At 46.0% G+C, this 16,913-nt stretch overlaps 1 protein-coding gene across 3 annotated transcripts in view; it reads right to left on the minus strand.

Moving 5' to 3' along the window:
• Nucleotides 1–14,479, minus strand: part of LOC119169183 (pseudouridine-5'-phosphate glycosidase) — a 2,087,124-nt gene extending 2,072,645 nt beyond the window's left edge. Inside the window, exons 1-2 of one of the 3 annotated variants that reach the window (XM_075886270.1) lie at nucleotides 14,348–14,441; nucleotides 11,993–12,054 (exon numbers count right to left, since the gene is read on the minus strand). The gene's annotated coding sequence lies outside the window, so the exon portion shown is untranslated. Of the gene's footprint in view, nucleotides 1–11,992; nucleotides 12,055–14,347 lie in introns of all 3 variants that reach the window. The other 2 variants (XM_037420298.2, XM_075886274.1) reach the window with 2 other exon arrangements.
• Nucleotides 14,480–16,913: the final 2,434 nt, after the last annotated feature.

The raw sequence follows: 16,913 nt of genomic DNA on the forward strand, positions 1-16,913 counted from the left end.
ATGTACTATATTGGGCAAACAAAACAGTGTCTGAATGACAGATTACGCGAGCACTGCTATAACGCGAGAAATAAGCTTACGGCGAGAGGAACCCTGGAGGCACCCTCCAAAAGCTGTGGGTGCTCCCCTGATCTGTGTAGTTGCATAGTTATCGGTCATTTTAGAGATCGGCTCACACGGGAGATAAAAGAAGCCGAGGCTATAGAAGAATTAGGCCATTTGTGTGTAAGCTCGTCATCACTTTCCTTGTCGGAAAAGGAAATGACGTCCCTTGGTTTAAGAACACGTGCAAGATGTGTTGTGCTTTGCCACGGATGTACAAAATGGGTGTTAATGGCAAGAAATAAAAAGTTGGAAGTTTAGCGCCTACCTGTCTCTACGTCTGTGTCATGTCCCTTTCTCTTATGTACTGCGCTGAGTGGCTTTGAAAGAGGAAAAGAAAGAGAAAAGCGCTGTCCCGTTACTGCCTCTCTGAATGAGGGCACCTCCACAGGAAAGCGCAGGGAAGGGGGAATGGGAATGAAAGAGTCAGAAGAGAAGAGGTAAGAATAGAGTGGTGAAATGCATTCGATCAGTGGTCTCGCGCACGCGTGCGCGAAAACAAACGCGAAAGCGCGACGTAAAGAAAGGCCCGCGGAGAAGCCGGGGGGGGGGGGAGGAGATGCGCCCGTGAAAGGAAAAGAGGAAAGGAAAAAAAATAAAAAAAATAAATAAAAGAAACCACCAGACAAGTGCAAAGAAGGTAGGGCACTCCGGATCTGATAGTGAAGTGGAGATAGTGTTTGCTGCAAAGGCCCAATGCGCCCACATAGAGTAGGAAGGGGAAAAAAATTAAGAAAAGGAAAAAAAAACAAGAAGAGTAGAATAATAATAATAATAATAAAAAAAGAGCGTCAGGCAGCTCTGAGCAGCCCATGTAAACAAGTACACGTGGAACTCGGAGCAAGGAAAAAAAAAGGACGTGGTGCGCAGCGCGATGTAGCAGTAAGGGAAGGGAAAAAAAAAGAGAGAGCGGAGTAAGCCTACGCGCAAATAAAGTATGCCAGACGCAACCGTCTGGGACTTACCACCAAGAACGCCAGCGGCACAGTGATGTGCACGATTTATAACGGACCCGAGGCGGCGCCGGATTCTTGATAACCGGGTGTGTCCTCCAGGTTAATTCCAAACTGTTGGGCACAAGCCTCAAAGGTGAAGAGGGCCCAAGAAGCCACATTTCGGTCATATCCAAGTGGTAGGGCCCTGAGCGCCCTTCCAAGTGCCTTAGCGAGGGCGATCAGGTGGTCGTTCCTTTTTTGGTCCTCAGGTTGCTGCGAGTTTGCAGCAGCAGGCTCCATCGTTGCGCTTGTGTTGACGGTGACAGGAACCGGCGGTTGCAAAAAAGCGCGCGGTGTCTGCGTCACTGTCGAGCGCTTTTGGACGACAGTTGGGGCCGGCTGAGCTGTGGCCGAGAGCGGGGCAGTCGTCGTTGTTGTGGGGACGACGGGCGCACTCGTTGCAGGACAAGGGGTGGTATCCGGCGTGGTGTCGGAGGTACCGACGAGCGCATCCCGGAAGGAGCGACCCTTGATGATGGAGGGGTTGCAGCCAGGGGTCCTGGCGTGCTGCAGGGCTTGGTGGCGAGTCACCGTGCCGTCAGTTGAGGCCATGATGACCGCAGCCTTGCGATGAACTTGCCAGGCTGGACAGCGGGGCTCGGTTGCAGGGTGTTTCCCGCCGCAGTTTAAGCAACGGGGGTGTGCTGCACACGACTCTGGGGCGTGCTTGAGGCCGCAGCGCAGGCACCGTTCGTCCCGATAGCAGGTGGCGGTTGCGTGCCCGAAGCGGCCGCAACGGGAGCATTGCAGAGGCCGGGGCTGTCGGGGTCGAACTGGGCGCCTTTGCTTGTAGAGCAGGATATCCGGTGGAACAGTAGTCCCAGCGAAAGTGAGGTTGAGGCAGTTGCCTCTGCGTACACCGGACACGATGGGCACGGGTGAGGCAAGGTTGTCGGCTAGGTCCTCGAAGGGGATCGATGGGTCCACTCCAAAAACCATGCCAACGCAAGTGTTGAGGTCGAGTTGTTTGGCTCGAACTTTCGTTGCACAAATCGTTCCGACCTCGAGTAGGGCAGTCGGATCGGTGTTGGGATGGCTGTCCACAGCAACAAGGTTGCGCCGGAAATTCACCCGCACTCGCTTGGTGGCTGGAAATCCTGAAAGGAAGGCGGCGATCGCATCCCTCGAAGCAGCCAGGAAGTTAGCCTTCTTCCCGACAGGCCGAAAGATGATGGTGGCCGCACATCCAATCGGAGGAAGGTCGTCAACAAGTTGAGGACTGTCGGAACGCGGGAGCGTGCATGGGGACACGCCGCGCTCGCTGGAGCCAGACGCCGTTTGCTCGGCGGCCGGAGTGGTTGAAGGAGATGAGGAGGTGTTGCTGCCAGGGGGGTATCCCTCGCAGATAGCCACGGCCGTGGCAGGAGACGAGCTAGATCCGGTATTCTCCTTCCTTTTGCTCGAAGCCGCGGAGACAGCAGCAGTTTGACGGTTGCTGGCTTTCTGCGGCAGGGGTATTTTAGAGCTGGCTGGCTTGGCTGGGGCCTGCTGCTGCTGCTGAGTTGGCACCGAGGACGATGCCGAGGCTGCCGGAACGGCATCCTGCTGCGTAGTTCTTTTTCTGGTGCCTCGCCGAGGTGCCATAGGTAGCCCTTAAAAGGGCTGCGCGCGAGGAGCGCGGAGCGAAGTTCGGGGTGAGGACGGGAGCGCAAAAAAACACGTCCTCCTTGCTTGAAATCTCATCGCCCCCTTATGTACTGCGCTAATAAACGCTACATTCATGCCGCTTTGGTTTTTTAGCTATTACGTTTTTCTAATATTATTTTTGCCTATTTTGTGCAGGATCCAGGCTGCTGACAGAACGCAGAGAAAATGTCTCCTAAAACATGCCGTATTCGCAATGCATTGCAGAGTTTGCACGACTGTATACAAAAGGCCGAAATCTGCAGTGAATGCGTGCAGCTGCACTACATAATACACGCTACGGTGTCTACTACCCCGATGTTATTTATCATGTGCTACGAACTCATACTTTATTTCGACAGTGTGTCAGCTGCATATGCTTGATTGATGCACACTTTGCAGTGGCACGTTTGTGTTTACCACATGGCTTTTCATCCGCCAAATGTAAAAAAAGGTTCAATTTGCTATTCGCGATTTCAACTTTGTTCATTTTTATACATATTTATTGTCGTGGTCATCTTTTCAGGCTGAAACAGAATGACAAAAACCACTTCTACGATTCTACAGGAAAGCATGCAGTTCTACAAAAATCAAGCTTGATTTATATACACCAGGACGACTCCCCTTCCACGAAACTGAAATGACATGGTTTCAAGGTGCAGACATGCTAATGTTGCAAAAATAGCGGTTATTTTAATTACAGGGGTTTGACCAGATTTATCCGCGATGTACGCGATACTCTTGAGCACTTTTTACCACTTTGATGCACCGGCCTTTCTTAAATCAGCCGAGTAAAATACTCTGCTTCTTGACGACACTTTCTCCAAGGTTCAGAGACTTGCATGGTCGTTTTTAAAACAGAGCAGCGCTAAAAGTCAGAAGCAGCTTGAATTTTATAATTTACAAAAGAATAAAACATTTCTTATTATTTATGTACTGCCGATGCCTTAGAATAAAGCACGAAAACCACGATAATATTCAAGAGGTATTTCCGGCAATCATATTCTACAAATAAAAGCCAAAACATAAGTGCAAAGGCCATCCATGCATTAACGAATGTGCTTCTGAACTTGCAAATAAAGGGTACGTGACAAAAATTTTAAGAAGCGGCCGCTGTGTGAACTTGGGGACGGACACTACAGAGCTTTAGAGGTTACGTCTATTCATATCTCTGAAATCCACAAAGGCAGAGCGAAAAGAAAATGAACAAAATGGCCCCGTATCTGCATGTTAATCTACAAATGTCGTCGAAAGACGATAGTCATGTGTCTCGAGAGATTGAAAAAACGTTTATTTGATGTTTCGCGCAAGAAAATTGGTGAATGGTGTTCTAGAGGCGCTGCGTTGAGTAGCTCGAGCATGCTGCGGAGGCGAAAGAGCGCACTAAGTCACGTCACACGTGAGACATGAGCGCTATCTTTGGAAACAAAACGCGCGGCTCGGAGATGGGCGTGCGCACCCGTCTCACAGGTGATAAACTGTAGAATGCAAGGTGACGGGTAGGTGCCATCACCGTGTTGCCTTACCAAAGTGTTGGAAACACTTCCCTTTTCGTTGAAGCTTCACATGGTCAGCGCCGGGCGATAAACGCTACGGTCCTTAGACTAACTTATGTATGCCTTTTCTAGTAAAAGCCGCATATACAGAATATATACGTGTTATGGTGCCTCATATATGCGCGTTAATTGCTTTTTAATTGACAATCGCACAAGTATGAACGCTGAATTTTGAGCAACATTGGTGGCCGCTGAGGATTGGGTCGGCCGTTTGGGATATCTTCTGGTTCCGTTTAGAGTGCCCGGTACCGTTAAGGGTGGGCAAACAGGAAAACAGACACACAGACGAAAATTTCAGTTTTGAAGGTCCCCAAGAAAGACTATTGTCTTTATTAACTGCTCTCTCTCACACACACACACACACACACACACACACACACACACACACACACACACACACACACACACACACACACAAACACACTGTTAACCGACTATATATGCTGCTGATTGAAGAAACCAACTTTAAAATGCTGTTATCACCATTAGTTGAAAAAGGGCACGCGATCACTTTTCTTAACTTGATTGATTGATTGATATGTGGGGTTTAACGTCCCAAAACCACGATATGATTATGAGAGACGCTGTAGTGGAGGGCTCCGGAAATTTAGACCACCTGGGGTTCTTTAACGTGCACCCAAATCTGAGCACATGGGCCTACAACATTTCCGCCTCCATCGGAAATGCAGCCGCCGCAGCCGGGATTCGAACCCGTGACCTGCGGGTCAGCAGCCGAGTACCTTAGCCACTAGTCCACCGCGGCGGGGTGTTGTAGAAAGCGGATGTTTTAGTGTGAACTAGGCATTAAGGTTACACCTACCATTTTTCTTTCCATTGAACGCTGCGTCATCCTCAATTTAAGCTGAACCCTCTTTGTAAGTCTCCAGGTTTTTGCTCCGTAGCTAAGTACCGGCAAGATACAGCTGTTATGTACCTTCCTCTTGAGGGATAGTGGCAATCTACCTGTCATAATTTGGGAGTGCTTGCCGAATGTGCTTCACCCTATTCTTATTCTTCTAGTTTCTTCAATCTCGTGGTTCGGCTCTGCGGTTATTAGCTGCCCTAAGTAGACATGGTCTTTTACAACTTCAAGACTGGTCATTAAGGGTCACTTCAAGACTGGTCACTGGTCATCAAGGGTAACTAACTGGATTCTCAGAGAAGGCAAGGGGGCAAGGGGGAGACAGATTGTTAGGTGGGCAGATGATATTAAGAAGTTTGCGGGTATAAATTGGCAGCAGCAAGCACAGGGCCGAGTTGACCGGTAGAACTTGAGAGGGGCATTTGTCCTGCAGTAGACATAGTCAGACTGATGATGATGGTGATGATGATGATGATGATGATAGTACGCTCATAGTCACCCAAGTGCGCTAGGAAATTCGTCGCATCTAATAACACAAGCATAACTGCAGTTCTTTAGCAACAATGAGCGCTCAAGCGTTACAAATGAAACACTCGATGGTTATTACAACGCGCAGCAGAACAGTAAGATTCTTCGCATTGTTTTATGGAGAGAAGTTGGTGAGGCCCAGCTCTTCAATAGATGGTAAATGTCCTTAGCGGTCGTCGTAGATCAGAAACGGGTAGGTGGAGCTACTCAAGACTCCCACGACTGCTACCTCCACACCTTCAACTTCAATAACCCACTTCAGTTTACTCTAGTTCAATCAACGAGCTAAAATAATTTTCGAAGTGAAGGCTTTCTATAAGGCAACAGCGTCGATTGGTTCCATCACTTTCGGTATGCGCAGCAGGTTGATTTTTTCTGCTTATCCTTAAAAGCCACTTAGGACGCAGTACACGCCCTCAAAATCTATGACGTCATGGTGTTTTGTGCAAAAGTTTTAAACTGAGTCTCCACCCGCATTTTCTTCCCATACGTTTTCTTGTTTACCAAGTGTCGTCTCGTGGTAATAGTTGTTTTGAGGACGGTGGACCTTGATAATATGCGAAATCTCGTTTCGATCGTTAGTGCCTTTTTAAGGCTTTTTACTGGCTAAAACATCGACAGCACCTTCATGGCTCGTAGCCCACATATGGTGCTGTGCCACTAAGTATTGTGGCTTACTCCATGCAATAGTGAACAACAAGCATTCGGTCTATTAGTAAAGCATTGTTGGTCAAAAAGGTCCCAAGGTGTAGCCTTAGTCAGAGGTAGTCATAAGGTAACAGTGACAAAGGACGTCTGAATATTTTAAAGTTAAGGGTGTATTTAGTTGGGCCATCATGTAGACATGCAAATTTTTTTTACGTGGCTTATTCCTTTTTCGTGTGGCAACTAAAAATAGAGGAATTTGATAAGGTTATTAGTTTCGTTGAATTGAAACATGAGGGGTGTAAAAGCATAGAGCATTCCTGCGTAGCGTAGCCTGCATGTACGTGAGGGGTTCTTGTCAGGCTTAATTTTGGAAAGTACGTGTGGGTTGGAATACGATAACGTCTGTAGGCGGCGCCAGACAACCAGAGTGACTATGCGGTCGCAGATATTTTCTCCGCACCAGTATTGGTGTTGAGAAGGCTGGAGTGTATGTGGTGAGGTAGGCCATCCGATCTGGAAGGGCTTGAGTCCCTGCACTGAAGTTAGAGGTAAGGGGTAATGAGAGCTTGGGCGGAGGCATGAGCTAGCTCGTAGCCTCCGACTCCACTGTGGTGAGGCATTCATAATACTTGTTGCCAGTTTCTCTCAGGACGGTCGTCTGCTGCTTGTAAAAGCATTCTGCGAACTCGAGAACCAATTTTGCCTGTGAGGTAGTTGCGAGACCGTCCGGAGTTCGTATGGGCAAATGCTAGGTTTCTGAGCGCAAGGCCGATAGAGACTTCCTCCGTACTTGTAACATCACCCTGCTTGGTAGATACGCAGTCGGCACATTGTCCCTTGTTATACTACGGCCACCATGCACTGTCGTGTGTGACTGGACGACGACCACAGAAAAGGCGCTCTCGTCATCTGCGTATTTGTGAAGGGCTTTGGATCTGCTTTGCATCTGTCTAAATGGGAGTGGGGTTTACATTCCGAGGAAGACGCTTGATAATGATGTTTTCCTTCATGTCTCCAGCAGCCTGTGTTCCTAGAATGCATTGGCAATGTGCTGTTCAGTTTAGCAAGCACTGCCAGGCGCGTTCTGGTGAGGGCTAGTCTGATTATTTGAGTGTCGATGTGGACTTCCAATAGCTCTGCTGTGGTGTTGAGAATTTCTGGGGTTGTAGTCGTTCTGTTGTTGTTCATCGAGGAAGTTTCAGTGCCTTTTTGATCGTATCGCACAGTAAGGCATCGATATTATCGTCTTATGCCCTAAATATTCGTAGGTAGCAACAGCTGTATGCTACAAGACGGACTACAAGAACTTGAAAGATGAGCATGAGGTCTAGTTGCCTCCACCCTCCATGCTTGTTGGCAATCCGGCTAATCATGCTGAAAATTTGGAGCACCTGTTCCTAACTATTTCAATTAGGATCGTTTTTTTTACCGTTGGCCCACCTAAGTTCAGGGAGTCGTCGTGAAGCAATGCCAAAGTAGGGGTAGCTTGACCGCTAACACTGTGAACACGAGGGTGGCACGAGGCCTGCGTGACACGTGCATCTGGTATACAGTCTGTTATAACAGTTCATACACTCTGTTATATTACTTCATTCAATTTCCGTCGTGAGGCACCACATGAAGGGTTCTCTCCCCCATGAATGCAAAGCACTCACGAAGGCTAGGCGAAGGGCGAGAGCAAGATATTGGCAATAAAAGAGGGTTGTGTATTGGATTGGGTGCATCTAGCTGGCAGTCAGAGTAGAGGAGCCGTTCATTACAGAATGGCTACAGTGGCCGACCGCCAAAGAAGGCAAATCGCTGAATTCTTTTTTTAAGACTACGGCTGGCGTGCAATTTCAGCCATGAATGATCGACCGCTTAATATTGCCAACAACCTTGCACAGGTCTTCAAAGACCAGCGATGGATCAACTACGCTACTCTTAAGCCTAGGTTGCTTGTGATAGCACAGCAGCGAGATTGGCAAATAAGTAGGTTTTGTCGCCAATAAGGCTCTTCTATCTAAGAAAGCGGTACTAAAGTGGGGCTTGAAACGTAGAAAATGTCCATGAAGCGACGGATACTACACATAGCAGGTCTGAGCAGTTTTACCGCCGCCAAAAACGCCACTCTTGCGAAATTACAGCCAAAGTTGCTCTTCACGCGACCGGACCATGGCCCACTGAGTGGAGTGGTGTTTGTGCGTTAGTGAACCTTCACCACAGATTTAAATAAACAGCATAAAGTCACCTTAAAATGCCCTGTAAGAGTTTTCCGTCCGTTAACCACTGTTACAAGCTACCATATATTCCACGTATCTACAACCATTCAGCGATCATGTTGGCTTTATGTCAGCTCACGTTCAAACTAACGTCTGCTCACGCATATACTAAACGACGAGCGTTCACACGAAGCCTATATATTCATTTACTAGAGGCATGCGCTGGACGGGATGAAAAATTTCATGGGAAGTTGATAAAATACATCTTGTGAGTGATCTCTTTCAGCAAAGATGTTCTTATGCGACTGCACACAATAACTCGAATTTCAAGTGTGGCAGCTTGGGCTAGTTGGAATTGCATGACGATAGTTATAGCGCGAGAACAAAAGACGACACGTGTCCTTTTTGTCTCTGTGGCGTCGTTTTGTTCTGGCGCTTTAACTATCGTCGGATTTCAAGCTACGAAGTCAGGAGCCGCCAAGTAGAGCACCGTATACGCTAGAGATTAGAATGAACATTGGCACCATGGTCTTCTTAAAAAGCTAGGTGAACGCAAACGGACTCATGATAGACTCACTAAGACTCAGGTAGAGCTGTGGGTCTGAGTCTGATTAGGTTCGACTCGGTAATAGTTTTCGGCGAGTCAGAGCGAGTCCGGTCAGCAAAAAAAAATGATTAGACTGAGCCTTTAGCTGAATATATGAGTCTGCAGTCACACTCGGTGAGCTCCACATTTTTAGCTGACATAAGGACATGCCATAGGCCAGCGTGGAGAGTTCATTCAGCGTGACATACGTGATATAACCACGGTGCGGCATTTGGAAGTGATTGACAAATCATGCGACCACTCATAAAAACTGCAGGGAGCTACCAGTGATGCGCCTTCAAACAAGTGGGTACACAGGTCATTCCTCGGCATTGAAAATGTTAGCTTTGCTAAGACAAACAAAAGAACTAAGATGAATGCAAGTGTCATTTCAAACAGTGCGCATGTATACCTCTTCTCTTGACTTGTTCAGATTTTTAAACTACAATTTTTAAAACACTACTGTTATTGTGAAAGTTGGTCTACTTCGCGATACCGGATAACACCATGGACCTCTTGCGGCTGCGCTTGAACAGATAATGTTTAAGACTACGGTGCAGATACCTCAGTTGGCTCAAACGCAGGCAGATATCTTGAACAAAATTAGCTCACTCTGGCCTAGCGCGGGCAATTCAGTTAACAGTGAATGACCGGGCAGCCAAGATAGAACGTGCAGAAAGCTGTGCCTCGTCTGCGATACAGTTCAAAGACTTTGCACACGTGTTAAAAGAGTCGTTCAGAAAATTGAGACACTGCATGATGGTGAAGAATGACTTCAATAACCGGTCACGAAAGGGCGATTTCATAATATATGGGCGCTTTAATACCGCAAACGGAACATGGGCGTAATTTGAAGATCCCGTTATTTTCTTCAATCCTGATAAACTCAACACTCCGCTCATTACAACATTTGTAGAAATAACGCATCGAATGGATCGGTGTGCAGCAGGAACAGCACGGCCATTGAATGTCAAATTCCCGTCGTTGAATAATAAGCAAGTACTTCCGGCTGCTGCAAAAAGAAAAAAAAGGCAGACTTTTTTCGTGTTATCCAAGGCTATTCCAGGAACGTTCAAACTGCATGCTGAAAGCTAGTTGAGTTCGCATGAAATCTAGGTGGCTCCTTTACACTTACCTTCGATTAGCGTATTACAGGAAATTAAGTATTTCTTTACTACGGTGGCAATGTTTCCGTAATCACACAGGGTCACTACTCATCACTATGCGCTCCTGAGACTGCAGCAGATGAATAGCTTGAAGGTTACTGGCGTTATTATTGTAATATGAAACATAAATTGGGACCATTTGCTTTCACTTTTGACTTGGTTAACCCACATTTACTGTGGTTGGCACGGAATCCTGGCTAGGAAGTGTTAAAAGTAACAGCGAGATATTTCCACCCAAAACAGAATTGATCGTAAACGCCGTAACATACAAGGTGGTGGTGTTTTCATAAAGGTACACAGCAGCTCGAACAGTAACATTTGCAACGCGTTATGGGAAACAGTATAGTGTAGAATCTTCGTCACCAATGGCACTTTGATAACAATCGGGTCATTTTATACGCCACGCGGTTCCAACTCTTCTCAAGCAGTATGCGAGTTGAATAATTTATTGTGGACCTTAGATGCGACGTGTATGGTTAATGGCAGAAATTTCAGCTTGCCAAAGGCCACGTAGCTCTATCTTAAATAAAATATCACCACTTCATCATCTATTTACTCTAAATTCCAAGAAATTATAGATGAATATCGCCGGTTACAAACTGCTAAAGAAATATCTGCCGACACTGCAAATATGTTAAAATTGTTGTCTTTATATCGAACTCTGATTTGGTCTGTGGATTTATTACCTGGAATAATTGATCGTGAAATTGTTCTTGCGCACCTACCTTTAGCCCTAAAACACATAGCGGCATGCCATTAACGAGAATAGCATTTTACTGTCGTAAGGCAGATGACGCTTAACTATGACGCCAAATTTTATTTCGTTTGTTTTAAAACAGCTTGACTTGGAATCTGCATGCAATAGGGTTAAAACCGTTGTTAACATCATTATTCATTCCATCCGAGTGAAAACATACACGATAAACCATAGATGAGGACAAATCTTCGCAATTTGACTAATAAACAGAACCGATTGTTCCACGGGTACAGCAAGTTTTCGAAACCTGACTAACAGCCACCTAAAGGAACCTGTGTAAAAATAGACAAAAAAGCAAAAGGTAGCAAGCACGTATCTATAAGATGGAAAAAAATGTTACATCCGACGTACAGTGGGAATCGATTATATGCGAAGCACGAATGAGCAAGGCCGAATAAGTTGCTACAATAAAATCTGCACAACATTAAGAGGCGGACATAAATTATGCCGTACCAGACTTCCGCGTCATATGATTATCGTGTTTGCGCCGCGCATTTCTGCTCGTCGTCAATTCACGTCACGTAATACCGAATTTGGAATACGTAAAACCAGCGAAACTGCCGCGAGTGCTTCACGAGTGTGGTATGTACTAATTTTCTTTCATGAGACGCATATGATGATTATCATATTTGCAGCAGTCATATACCTTCGTCATTTATTTACGTAACGTAACGCCAAACTTGGTATATGTGAGGCCAGCAAAACAACCGTGAGTGCATCATGAGCGTGGCATGTAGTCATGTTCTTACATGACACGCATGTCATGATTTCTGCGTGAGGGCCTCTCACTTATGATCGTCATGCACTCATGTCATATCATACCAGTTTTGCGATATGCCATGTGAAAGAAACCACCGCAAGAGCCGCAGGATCATGATATGTAAATCATGGCAATCATGACATACAGATCCCAATTTTTATGTTACGACTAGACACTTATATTCTTCATGCAGGCATGTATACCATACCAATTTCGGTATAGATAGATCCCATTATCCAAACGGCCAGGAGGGCGAAAAGTCGTAGGTGGCTGGATGGACAGACAGACAGACAGATAGATAAATATATAGATAAATATATAGATAAATAGATAGATAGATAGATAGATAGATAGATAAATAGATAGATAGATAAATAGATAAATAGATAGATAGATAGATAGATAGATAGATAGATAGATAGATAGATACATAGATTCGTGTTTCTTGAATAGCATGCGTGCCGCATTACCAAAAAGTTCAGTACGAGAGCGTCGTCTACTCGCACCACAATATAAGGAGTGTGCACCGGCGAGCCCTTTCTGTCGTCACGCGAAAGCGCGCTAGCCTAGCAGCTGGTAGGTGTTCTGTGACCCCGCTGGCAGTGTGCGCATGGTAAATTAGACGCCGGCTTATTAGCGACCGGAAGCAGCAACGCTGCTCCACAAATGTTCTCCTTCCGTTCTATACCACAATGCAACGCCTTAATGCCACGATCACTCACGAGATGCGCTATCTGTGCTCGCGGCCACGCTTTCAGATTGTCCCATTTCTAACCATGAGTACGATACTGTTCTGTTCGCACCGTTCGTAGTACGTACTACGCTCTTCAAAAGGTCACGCACCCTCCGTCCCGCACGACAAGCCGAGAGATGCAGTTATAACTATTTGTACATTTTTATTCTAGTCATCGCGTATTTCTTGAAAAAATGAAAGCAGCTATGTGCCCATACTTTCTTATATTTCAGATCCACGTTCCCGCGCATGCATGGGCAGAAAGAAAGCAGCAAGATACGAACAAAAAGTAGAAACCACACTCACTGATGAAGCATCTTGATTCTTACCTAGCTTTACGACCGCTTTCCGTATGAAGGAATGTCAAAACAATACTAGTGCCTTAATTTCTGGAATGAAGGGAACGATTGCTTGAACCCCGTACCACTTTTTTTTATCTCACTCCTTGCTTTCAGTAGCCACCAATACGCCGATATTTTGCGTAAACTTGTTGGTTTGCACTTAAATAATTTTTGTTGATGGTTTATGCGATGACAGGCTAACTAAAAACAAGACAACACGAAAAAAAGCTCAAAGTGGGTGCTGTTTCGTCGTGTCAACATTTTCTGTGTTTTGTACTGAGCTGGTCATTGACCTTCAAGAAAGCAATATGTGAGCAGCAGAACAGTACTCATAATGGCTAAGAAGATAAGTAACCAAAGTTTAAGCTGTGTAGCACTACCAGACGCTTAGGATGACAAACAGTTTGTCATTGTTTGACTTACTATTTTTCTGTCTGTACGAGCAAAGCTTGTGTTCTTTCACGTACTCTCTGATGCGGCCGCACTTTTTCATTCATTGCAGAAGCAGTGTGTAGCCTAATTTTTCATGGCACCTACTGTGTTCATCACTATTTACACGCCCTGGAATGAAGGAGTGCTTCATGAGCGCGCACCTGAAATTCAGAGGAATCGAAAGTGTGGGATATTCATAAGCTACCCAGGAACTTGCAAATAGATTGACCAACAGAAGTAGTGGAGTGAAGCGGACTCGCTCGCTGGATTTCGTGCCGACCGGTTGTGCGCCCGCGCACTTGCGACCTTCGGCGTCACCGTATCTCTGGCCGACTGGGCTCGCCCTACGTCACCTCCTGCCGCCGACGACCTTCGACGACAGTGAAGCTCTGACTTACTGGACCTGCTCTACGCCATCTACAGACGTCGACAACATCTCTCGCAAGTGTACCCCGTCCTCGGACTCCAGTGACCGTGCTTCCATCTTTCCTGTCTCTCCTATCCCCTCATTGTTGTTGCTTCTTCTTCCTGTTTTCTATACCTTTACTTCTACCCTTTTTATCCCTCCTCACCCTCATCCCTTGTGAGCCCTGTGGCGGTGTCGCTCACTGAAGCAGACAATAACAGGGCTCACTTTTCTCTTCCTTTCTCTTTATTAAGAACCACTCGCAGCGGAGTGAAGCTAAACAGAGAATTGCCTAGAAGGCACACAGAGCGCCAACGTTATTCTTTGTGAATGACTATCACGGGACGTAAGCCCCGAATTTCCATGCATCAGAACAGTTGCTTCATTGGGGAACCTTCTGCTGAGACAATGGCCGACCTCCTTAGCTCAGTCTAATACAAGCCCTCTTTCTCACAATAAATAAATATGGTAACCTCAAAAACCACGTTCTTTGAAAAGGTAAAATACGAAATATTGCGTTGTCGAGGCTCGTCGAGCTCGTCTCGTTCACTGTGAATGCTTTCCAAGAAGCTCTTCGCTTTACCTCAATGAATAATGCTAACGACCAAGGCTTACTTGTGGAATTATTATTAATCAATGACGTTCACTTACACGTATCCGGCGCGCAGTGACGGCTGAGCTCAGGCGGGAGCAGGGAGGCAGCAGCGTTGCCAAGCAGTGAACGTGACTGCGGCCAGACCAGCTTGCTCAGCTATCTACCCTCGCAAAAGAAAACAGATAGGAAACGAATGGGGAGAGAGAGGGGTCCGATGATAAGGTCTCAAGCGAATCGTTAGGACGCCATCACTGCGGCGCAGCAACGTGTTCATACGCACGCAATGAATGTTTATGCTTGATGGTTTCTTAGCCCAGTGTTTGCCGTTCAACTGATTCTGGCGTTTACTGTTGACATCGCTAAATGCGCAGAGCGATAGACACATCATCTGCCAATGCTGAAATCTCAAAGAAGCACTTGTGCGGCTCGTCGTACCATCGTCTTTGTTTGTACACCCGGAGTTCCCGCTCCGGAAACCACCGCGCATTTGATGCATTGCTGCCAGCAGCGTTAACGCCATGTTGTGCGCTTCTCCTGGGTGGTTTTCATGATAAACAATTTGACAGATATCTCGTATCATGAAAATTGATCGTATGCGAAGCGTGCGAATGGAACGTGACTTTTTTCATAATATTAAATGCGAAGCATTTTTTAGCGAACTTCGGATACTTTGAGCGCATCTGTCTATCTATCTAGACGCCTACGACGTTTAGCTCTCCGGGCCGTTTCGATAATGTTATCGATACGATAGTTGGCATTGCATAACATGATTGTACGGCGACCATAAGCGACTAGTATTAACATGAAATACAGGACATGTATTTCATTAATGTTATGATTAACATTTCATGGTATTGCTGCTATTGCATTTGTTTCATTCAAATTGGGTATTGCAAAACATGGAAGAGGACTCAGCAGTTCATTTGTTTGAAAGCGTGCACACAACTCACTTCTATGAATGCAATAGCCCAAATAGAGTCTGGATAAATTTTTGGGGCAGCAGAATGTTACATTTGGAGAAGTAAGATAAATGTTTTGAGTAGGTTACAAGAAAAAAAGCGTTTCTTTTTTTATTACAAGACCGAATTTGGAGCAGTACAAAAAAGAAGGCTTACATTTAGAAAAGAATTTATATCTACGAAGCACTCAATGCATCTAAATCGTGCAGTGAACACGAACACTGCTATTTCAAGAATTGTAGTGTTCTGAATTACCTCACTTAGGAACCAATAAGTTCACTGTAGCATTCGCCGCACTTGTCAAAATTATTGAAAGACTGCAAATTCTAGTGTGCCCCTGCCAAGCTGGTGACCTTGAAATTCGGGAGGTTCGTAAAATCGCGGAGTAGCGGCGGCAAAACATTAGACTGGCGCACATTTTTTTTTTCATCTTTCATGCAGCATAAATGTCATTCGCTGCTCCAGATAATTGCCAGTAACTTTCTAGACGTCAGCGCTCACAAAGGTACTCAAAGATATGCGGCGCATATGAGTAAAATGTGTTGTGTACCGCCGTCACAAGCACTAACAGCCCCTCTAAATGATAATAAACTTTTTCCGTGGGACACCTGTGTATGTCACCCCGCCCCGGTGGTCTAGTGGCTAAGGTACTCGGCTGCTGACCCACAGTTCGTGGGTTTAAATCCCGGCGGCGGCGGCTGCATTTCTGATGGAGGCGGAAACGTTGTAGGCCCTTGTGCTCAGATTTGGGTGCACGTTAAAGAATCCCAGGTGGTCGAAATTTCCGGAGCCCTCCACTACGGCGTCTCTCATAATCATATGGTGGTTTTGGGACGTTAAACCCCACGTATCAATCAATCACCTGTGTATGTCACGAAGATGGCTTAAGGAGAGTTCAGTGCAAACTAGAACTAGGCCAAGCAATTTTTAAACCTTTAACCCTTCCCCCCCCACCCCGCCTCTCCTCTATAAACCAAGCCCCACTTTTAAATGCGAAGCATTTCTTAGCGAACGTCGGCGACTTTGAGCGTATCTAGCTATCTAGCCACCTACGACTTTAAGTTCTCCTGGGCGTTTCCATAACGGTTGGTATGGCATAAGATGACTGTATGACGAGCATATTTGACAAGTCACAACATGAAAATCATAATATGTATGTCATGAATGTCATGGTTTACATTTCATAGTCCTGTTGCTCATGTGGTGGTTTCGTTCACATGACACGTTGCAAAACTGGTACGGTATGATATCATTGCAGGTGAACACAAGCACAGACAATAAAATGAAAATCAGGACATGCATGTCATCTAACAACATGACTACATGCCATGCTCATGATGCGCCTGCAGCTGTTTTGCTGACGTCACTTATACCAAATTTGGTATTACGGTACGTGAATAGATGACGAAGGTCAGTGCAAGACTGCTGCAAAGATGATAATTATGAGATGCGTGTCATGTAGCAACATGACTACATGCGACACTCACGATGCGCTCGCGGCCATTTCGCTAGCTTCACATATGCCAAATTCACATATGCCAAAATGACGAAGGTATGGGACTTGTGCAAACATGCTAATCATGAGGCGCGTGTCATGTGAAAACTTGACTACATGCCACAGTCAAGGCGCCAATAAATTTCGACGTGACCTGGCGTGCGTGCG

The sequence above is a fragment of the Rhipicephalus microplus genome, chromosome 2 (assembly GCF_043290135.1).
Source record: "Rhipicephalus microplus isolate Deutch F79 chromosome 2, USDA_Rmic, whole genome shotgun sequence".
Lineage (NCBI taxonomy): Eukaryota > Metazoa > Arthropoda > Arachnida > Ixodida > Ixodidae > Rhipicephalus > Rhipicephalus microplus.